The following is an 8,797-nucleotide window of genomic DNA, read 5'->3' as shown; positions in this document are numbered from 1 at the left end:
TGTAGTCTCCCATCATGTTCTTGTTATACTGTCCTTGGTAGCGGCGTTCAAAGTCCAGTATATCCTGGTGGAAGCACTTGCCTTGCTCCTCCGAGTACGCTCCCATGTTCTCCTTGAATTTATCAAGATGAGCATCAAGGATATGGACTTTGAGGGACATCCTACAGCCCATTGTGCCGTAGTTCTTCACCAGAGTCTCAACCAGCGGCACATAGTTTTCGGCCTTGTGATTGCCCAGGAAGCCCCGAACCACTGCGACAAAGCTGTTCCAAGCCGCTTTCTCCTTACTAGTGAGCTTCTTGGGGAATTCATTGCACTCCAGGATCTTCTTTATCTGTGGTCCGACGAAGACACCGGCTTTGACCTTTGCCTCAGAAAGCTTAGGGAAGAAGTCTTGAAGGTACTTGAAGGCTGCTGACTCCTTATCTAGAGCTCTGACAAATTGTTTCATAAGGCCCAATTTGATGTGCAGTGGTGGCATCAGCACCTTCCGGGGGTCCACCAGTGGCTCCCACTTGACGTTGTTCCTCCCCACAGAGAACTCGGTCCGCTGTGGCCAGTCCCACCTGTGGTAGTGCGCCTTGGTGTCCCTGCTGTCCTAAAGGCAAAGATAGCAGGGAAACTTGGTAAAACCGCCTTGGAGACCCATCAGGAATGCCACCATTGCAGTCTCTTGATGTCATCTCAGAAAAATGCAGATATGTATCCACTTAGGCAGCTGGAACTAAACTGAACTGGTGGGCTTAAGGCCCCTGTATTTATACTACTATTTATATTACTGGAAAGTTCTAGAAAGTTCTAGAAGTTACTCCAAGTTTACTCAGCACTGGAATCTATCTGGAATGTTCTGGAAAATAGGTAAATTTCAAAATATCACTGTCCTGGTCACAAAAGCAAAGTTTGTGGGGAATAATAGCCATTTTCTATACTTTTGAGGCATAAGCAATTAGGAAATAACACTTACTATCTAGGAACCAAAAAAAAAAAAAAAAAAAATTGTTACACGGTGTTATTTAAGAATGCAGTTTCTAGGTGCAATATTCGTTGTCGCCACAGGAGGGGGCACCATGTGGAATGGTAAGGTGTTAATGTAATGCAAATGCAATGTAAAAGTCTTACCTGTGTTCCAGGTTTTACTGCAATATGAGCTTGACTGGCCACAGTGTACAGGTAAGAAGTTCAGGCATGTTGAACTCATAGTAAAACCAGGAATAGCTCAAACTGCTAAGCAATGGGAGTGTTATATATATATATATATATATATATATATATATATATATATATACCATATGATTACTACATGATAGATCTGTTCACTCAGAAAGTAACAATGAATGAACTAGATTCGGACCCCACGTGATACTGCATTCAGTACAAACGATTTGCCCGATGGGTGTGTAATAATTATAATAAACAGCTCAAGGTATAAGCCTCTGTTTGTTTTGCCTATAAGGCTTATTGCTATAAATATAGATAAAACAATAATAATGATAATAAGAAGAATTTGTGTCAATAAAATGTAACTGCAATAAAATCATGAATTTGAAATAAACACATTAAATAAGATGATTTATTATTGATATATGATATTATATAGATATATATATATATATATATATATATATATATATATATATATATATATATATATATATATATATTGCAACGTGCTTAATAAGCTATAAGCATTGCGGTGGTACAGACCTTAATATTTTTAAAATTACAAACTGTATTGACATAAGGCAATTCTTTTTGGATGAAATCTTGAAAAGTTTCGTGTGGCTCAATTCCACATGTTACTACTGTCGCCTAAATCAAATTTAGTCACGTTCTAAGCACGGGTGTTATCAATATAACCCATAACAACACGTGTTACAACTGGCCCCAACCCACGGAGATATTATTACTGGTGTTTCAGCAAGAAACAGAAAAATTAAGCGATCAATTATGACAATTGAAAGAACAGAGAACAGGGATGAGAATGCTAATAGCCTGGATCCATAACCTGGATCACACCGGTATATATCACAAAAAGAAAATCGGGGGGAAAATTTACTCTGCAAGGTCAAAACTCGATTATTATTATTATATTATTATTATTATTATTATTATTATTATTTATTATTATTTGTAGATAAAATCTCAGAGCTTTGGCACAGACAGCTCCTCTAGCACAGGCAGACGGAGACATGAAATGCGCATGTGTAGAGTGAGTGATGGCACGCCAGCTTGTGTATGAATGGAGCAATTGAAGGTGTTTCCACTCTCCACTATCGTGGCCAATGCTGTGTAACCATATAACATTCGCACCGGCCACAATGTGGAATGTGTGAAATGTGGAAACGCCAGTTAAGTCTCAGGTTCAAATATTTTGCACTCATTAACTGCTTTTTTAAATTTACTGTAGTACTGTACCCTGTGTTTTGCACCGATGAGCTGTACTGTAATTGTGAGAAATCATTGGTTGGTTGATGGGTGCTCTGTAATTAACTGTAATCACCTCACTATAACAAAAACATAATTGCACAGACTGTACAGGGAAGGGCAACTAGACTGATCCCAGGACTTATTATTATTATTACTATTATTATTAATAATTTCTAGCAGACGCTCTTATCCAGGACAGCTTACAGTTGTTATAAAATATCACATTACACAATATCACAGATCAGAGCAGTTATAAACTACAATAACAATCAACAGATAGTAAGATCAGATACAAACAAAAGCAAAAGAGAGTACAGTAAATAATTACATTTAAGAGCGAATTCGACTAAGAGCAGTAAAAATATTTGTCAGCCCCAGACACGACTTAATTAATTAATGGAAGTTTGTAAGTTTAGAACACTAAGAAGCCCGTTTTTAGTCAAATGTATAAATTCGTGGAATAGCCTGTCAGGTGAAGCAGTAGGATCTAAAACACGAGGAACTCTGTACTTTTTAATTAGATACCCCCAGCAGGGGACGATGGGGGACGATGGTGTGCTAACAAGGGACGAGGCTTGATAGGCCGGGTGGCCTTTTCTCGTTCCCAAACTTTTCCTATGTTCTGACCGTTTCTTCGACCACGCCGGACTTAGCAGTGTGGGTTACAATGTGGACTGCTTCCTCCAAATTTTATTTCCACATAATACTTATTAACATTTGAATGGTTTCCCCATAAACCCATAGTACAATTTCCCAAATCCTTTTAATTCAGAAAACAAACCAAAGACCCAACGTTCGGTTTTTTTTAATAGTTATTCGTTTCATTGTACTCTTCATTTGTATGTATATCACACATAGACAATGTTCTTAGCCTAATATATAGTATATATATATATATATTATATATAATATATCTATATATATATATATAATATATATATAGTGGTTATAAGGGAGGTGGTGTGTTCACTGTAGCATCCGTACAGATTTAAATTTGGAAGCACATTGTAGACCAGTTTTGAATTATCTGTCGATGTAACTGAAGGAACAGGAACAGATTAGTTAAGAGCTTTGCGCTCCTGTGAAAGTTTAAATGCATTTATTGCGCACTGCTGTGTGTTCTGCAGAATATTTTTAATTCTGACTGCGCTCGTTTCATCCCGCGTTGCAGAACGCTCATTCTCCGACCTTCAGAAGATTTCAGAAATACCTTTGGGTCATCAGTGGGACCAAGGCTGAATCATGTCTCTGCCCTTAACGCTCATCAACACGGTACCAGACATCTATTCAAATGATATTCATTTAAAAATGTTATTTATTAAATAACGTTTTACACAAGCCTATCTGAATATACAATTGCGTCCAAGTTATATGTATGTCTTTTATAGGCAATGGAGAACGGGTTAAAAAGAAAACCGGACATCTGTGATTATTGCAAAACGCTTCACCAAAGCCCTTGTAATCTACGTGGCAATTAATGGATATATTCTATAGAAATATAATAACCTGTGAGCATGCACATGCAAACGCCCTTTTAGTCCAATTATCACATATTTTGTTTCACAGGTGACATTAACCATTGTTGTCGTGATAAGGTGTTTACAATCTCGACATCTCATTGGTATGCTTTTTGTAGGCGTAATCATTGTTAGTTGTTAACAAATGTATTTTTTTTGTCTTTCGATGCTCTGGGGTTGGGAGTGTTTAGAGACAATTAACAGAGCGGAGAAAGTAACTGGACCTGTTTACCTGTTCACAGGTAAGATTCACACCCATTACTGAAGCCGTATAAAGGAGTCGCTGCAAAACTGCTGCTGAGAATAAAAATAAGCACAGCCAACCGAGCGCTTAAACTGTCCAAGAGAATCACAGGAGAAGACTGCCTGAAAATGGACGGTAAAAATGATATGCATTTATATACTGTAGAATAATCCTTTTTTATAGCGAAGAGGAAAAGACGAGCTGTTTTCATTAGCTATCATTGCGCATTTTAAATAAACGGGTTGTTTTAGTCTATGTAATAACGGTCTTTTCTTATAACGTTAAGGATGTATTTTAATATATATTTCTATGGAAATTGATGTATAATATTTTGCATCAGATATGCCTTTAGAGTGCTGGGGATTGCAGACTCGAATGGAATGAAGTACAGACCGTTAGCATACGCTACTGGATTCTGAGACAGTCCAGTCCCGGTGCACTGCAGAGATGGCAGGTCGATACGCATTGTATATGACCACACCTGCTCTTGCTTACGATGTGTTGTTATTCTCGATTAACACCGTATATAAATAGCAATATGACAATAACACAAGCTGTGATCTGTCTCTGCTTGACACCCTATAGCACAAAACAAGGACAAGAAGCCAAAGGTAAGCGAGCCCTTGCTGTTTGTGTGATGTTTACAGTTTTGTGTGGAAATAGTAATAACGCTTATTTGCAGATGGCACTAAAATTCCAGCTACCTCCCTGTTACTTAGTCTGGAGGCAAGCGATTAGTTTAGATGGGTACATGGCGGTTTGGGAGAATTGTATTACGATTTCACTAGCTCAATAATGTTACGTTTGCATATTGAATTACGTACCGCTTTGTAGTTTCCAATATATTTAATGAAAAACTGACAAGCACTAGAGTGTCTTCCGGTAAACTTTGGTGATATATATTTTCTTTGCTTGCATGATGTTAAATGAAAGATCTAAATTATGTTTATTTTTTATTTTCTTGTTTATTTATTTTGTTTTTATTATGTCTCAATGCTAAAATTCTCGGTGATGCAGGAAGTTTGTCCACAGCTGTACACTTCCTTCTCTCTGCACTCATTCTCATGGGTTCTGGGCTCTGCTGCAGCAATATTGCGTTGTTCTCGTTTTCCTCCAAACCCGCTATGACCTGCCTTTGAAGCGTGTTGTGCCGGGCGCATTGCATTTAACCCTTTCAGTCCTCCATTATTACTGTCGGGCTGAAGAATGCGATATTAGGTTATATCATTTAAAAAAGTAACTCTATTACAGAGTCTATAAAATTTGCATATGTTGGTAAATTGGACTTTAAAGCCGTGTCGGTTCTTGAAGAACTCTAAACAGCGCCAGGATAAGATCAAGGGCCCTTGACTCCCCGCCAGAGCTGAAGGAGTTAAAACGTGACAATGTGATTTTTCAACACCTACAAACCCTTAGCAGGCGAAGCTACACGGCTGTTTTACAGATTGAAGATGCACGGCTGTTTTATGAAATTCATTTGGAACGTTTCAGTAGTCAAATATGTATAATAAAAGTGTTGACTCAGTGAGAACTCCTATATATAAGCCTCGCATTCAAAGAGCTCTACCTTGACATGTAAAATTTGCTTTATCCAACAGGACTTTGCTGACTGCGACAAGGTAAGTACTGCTCACGTATTGCTCACCATAGACTGCATTCCCTTTTACCGCTGGTGCTTCATTTATGCCTGTTTTGTCTTCCAGGGCAAAGGAGAGCACAAGATAAAGGACAAGGTTGAGTGTAAAGGACAGGAGCAGAGTAAGGGCACATTGTTGAGCTTCCAGATAGCTGTAAAGAATGTAAAGAATAAAACACAAAGGAAAATTACCTTATTGGTAGATTCTAAAAACAAAAGATGTATCTAAGGTGATGACCGCGTGTGCCGCTGGCACGCTTTCAATCTGTTCCAGTTCCACCCGTATCCAGAGTTATTGATGTGAGCAGCCCACAGCCTTGTTTCAAACAGGTCTGAACCTAAGTGTTCAATTGAGTAGTTATAGACCCACTTTGAACAAGGGCCCTGTTTGCAATCGACTGAAAGAGTCACCAGTGGGTATAGCTGATGTAAGATAACAGGAACTGCACCCTGACTCTTCCTAATCCTTCTGCAGAAGGACAAGGACAAGGACAAGGACAAGCGCACGGGCATGGACAAGGACAAGGACAAGGAGGTGGACGAGGACGAGGTAAACCCTAATTCCAGCTTCAGCTCGTCAGAAAGCGATGGGGAAGGAAAGGTAAGCAAACCACATAGCAGAGAGACAAACCCGTGTCATGGGATGAGAGATTAGCTCTACTGTCTTGCCCGCTGTGACACAAACTGACTTGCAACAGGAAGAGGCAGCATGTTTATACTTCAAAATACACGTCAGCGATCCAGTGTTCTTAAAAAATCAGAGTCATAAAATTACGCAATTGCAATTTTACAGGAGCGCAAAGCTCTGCTCTGCTCTGTTCCTCTTCCACAGGTTGTTTTGATAGATAATTCAGGACTGGTCTGCAACGTGCTTCCAAATTAAACTCCGTACGGATGATGTTTTAAACCAGTGTTCCTGAACACGGGTACTTCATGCATCCCTCTCCTGTCTTTCAGCCTAAAGCTGGACTCAAGGAACAGAAGGACAAGGAAGAAAAGAAAAGGATGCAAAGCAAGGCTACCCCTTTCAGCGCATAGCTTAATCCAGCCGCGTGTAGACCTGCAAAAACAGCACTTTGCAGTCTTGAATTGAAACCGTTCTGCAACACTTGAGTCATTTGTGTGCCGCCATTGCTTGTTTTTCTTTTTTGAGCTTGTTAATTTGTTATTGTTGTCCTCCTAGTTTGTGGTTTCCACCCCACGCTTGATTTCTGGTTTGTAATTGGTTACTCTAATAAAGACCACGTCACGGGAACCACTTACATCTGACCACACTGGTGGATTTATTTCAACAACTGGAACTCTTTCGGGCTACACCACCGCTAGAATATCATTCGCATGATATTCTTGAGCACATTGTCTTGTTCATTCGTTACCAAGCTCGTACCCTTTAATGAATAGGGTTGGGAATTTCAACCTGCATATATATCTTCCTAATGTTGCGGTCAGGGGGCTAGCAAGGGGAACGATTTGCATTCTGAAGAGAGTGGATTATTTCAACCTGTCCTTAGAGCTCATGTCATCAAGTCCTGTGATCGGCCTGGTTGCCCACCCCTGTACCTTCTGTGCAATGATGTCTTTTTTGTAATGAGGTTAATTACAGATCACCCATCAACTACCCAGTTCATGATTTGTCACAATTTCAGTACAGCTCATCTGTGCAAAACACATGGTACAGTACTACAGTAAATTAAAAAGCAGTTATTGAGTGGGATATATTTGAACCTGAGACTGGCGTTTTTCACATTGCGCGCAAAAGCTGCTCTGTGGCAGCTGCGGATGTTGTAGGGGTTATACAGCATTGGTACTGTTTATTGAAACATTTCCTTTGGAACCCGGAGCACGTTATTTGGTAAATATATTATTATTAAAAGCAGCGAAGAGCTGTCACGGGTCCAGAACGAGGGGAGGGAGGTGTATTTATAAATAAGCATTGTTTAAACGCCGTTTCTAGGTGCAATACTCGTTGTCTCCACAGGAGGGGGCAGCAGGTGGAATGGTAAGGTGTTAATGTCATGCAAATGCAACGTAAAAGTCATGCCCGCATATATACAGAGGATGGAAACGAGACTCCAGTTGCACAGGTTTTACTGGAATACGAGCTTGATTGACCACATTGTACAGATCAGCTCAGGCGTATTAAACTCATTAGTAAAACCAGGAATGCCTCAAACTGTTAAGCAATGGGAGTCCTATTCCCATCCGTGTGTATGCAAAACAGCCACTGTAATAACATCTGTGCACCCGGACACGAACCGATGCTGAGTTATCCTGCACGCCGGTTGATTCAGCTCCCGATCTGTCCTATTACTGTGCTTCAGGATACAGATCTACGTGTTCACTCTCAAACTATCAATGAATGAACCCAGATTCCGACCCCACGTGATACTGGTGTAGTGTTCTAATAATAGCTCAGAGTATTAACCTCTGTTGTTTTGCCTATAAGGCTTTCTGCATTGCTATAATAATAATTATAATAATATAACTAGTATCAATAAAATGTAACCACCAAAAAGCCGTGATTTGAATGTAAGAAGAAACTAAGCACGTTATAAGATGAGGCATTAGACCTTAGCCGTTGCGCCAACAGTGCAGAACGGGATTAGCGTTCACTTGCGATCTCCCCATTCGAGAACCGGAGCTGATCAAGTCTCTCGGCTTGCATTATTGGGATCTTGTTTCCGAATAACAAAACACCTGGATCAATAGCATTTCAAATGAAAGCGCGGTTTGCGTGCAATTCCAAATGCGTCTATAAATTGAAAAGTCGCTCTGGCGCTTGTCGGCGCGGTTGGCTTAGCGGGCTGAGCACAGCTTCCCGTGCTTTGCCTGTGTGGAGCTGCGGTCCGCTCAGCCTCGCCTCTCTGGCCGCGGGTTCGCGTCCAGCATGCTGTTCCAATACCCGCGGGAGACAGGCGTGAGTTTCTCGGGCTTTGTTCTCTACCGCGTCGGCAGTTTTGGGGTACTGCCGTT

General features: G+C 40.3%; 1 long non-coding RNA gene across 2 annotated transcripts; it reads left to right on the top strand.

Annotated features, from left to right (window-relative positions):
• The first annotated feature begins 3,684 nt into the window (after positions 1-3,684).
• On the top strand, positions 3,685-7,086 carry LOC121303691. Of its 2 annotated transcripts, none has more exons than XR_005947853.1 (7): positions 3,685-3,699; positions 4,187-4,323; positions 4,774-4,799; positions 5,787-5,807; positions 5,892-5,946; positions 6,300-6,425; positions 6,782-7,086. It is a non-coding gene; the product is annotated as an uncharacterized LOC121303691 (long non-coding RNA). The 2 variants fall into 2 exon arrangements; XR_005947854.1 differs by lacking the exon at positions 3,685-3,699 and adding an exon at positions 4,034-4,048.
• Positions 7,087-8,797: the final 1,711 nt, after the last annotated feature.

This window comes from Polyodon spathula, chromosome 35 (assembly GCF_017654505.1).
Source record: "Polyodon spathula isolate WHYD16114869_AA chromosome 35, ASM1765450v1, whole genome shotgun sequence".
Classification (NCBI taxonomy): Eukaryota; Metazoa; Chordata; class Actinopteri; order Acipenseriformes; family Polyodontidae; genus Polyodon; species Polyodon spathula.
Note: the sequence above shows the minus strand (reverse complement) of the source record. Positions and strands in the feature narration are given on the sequence as shown.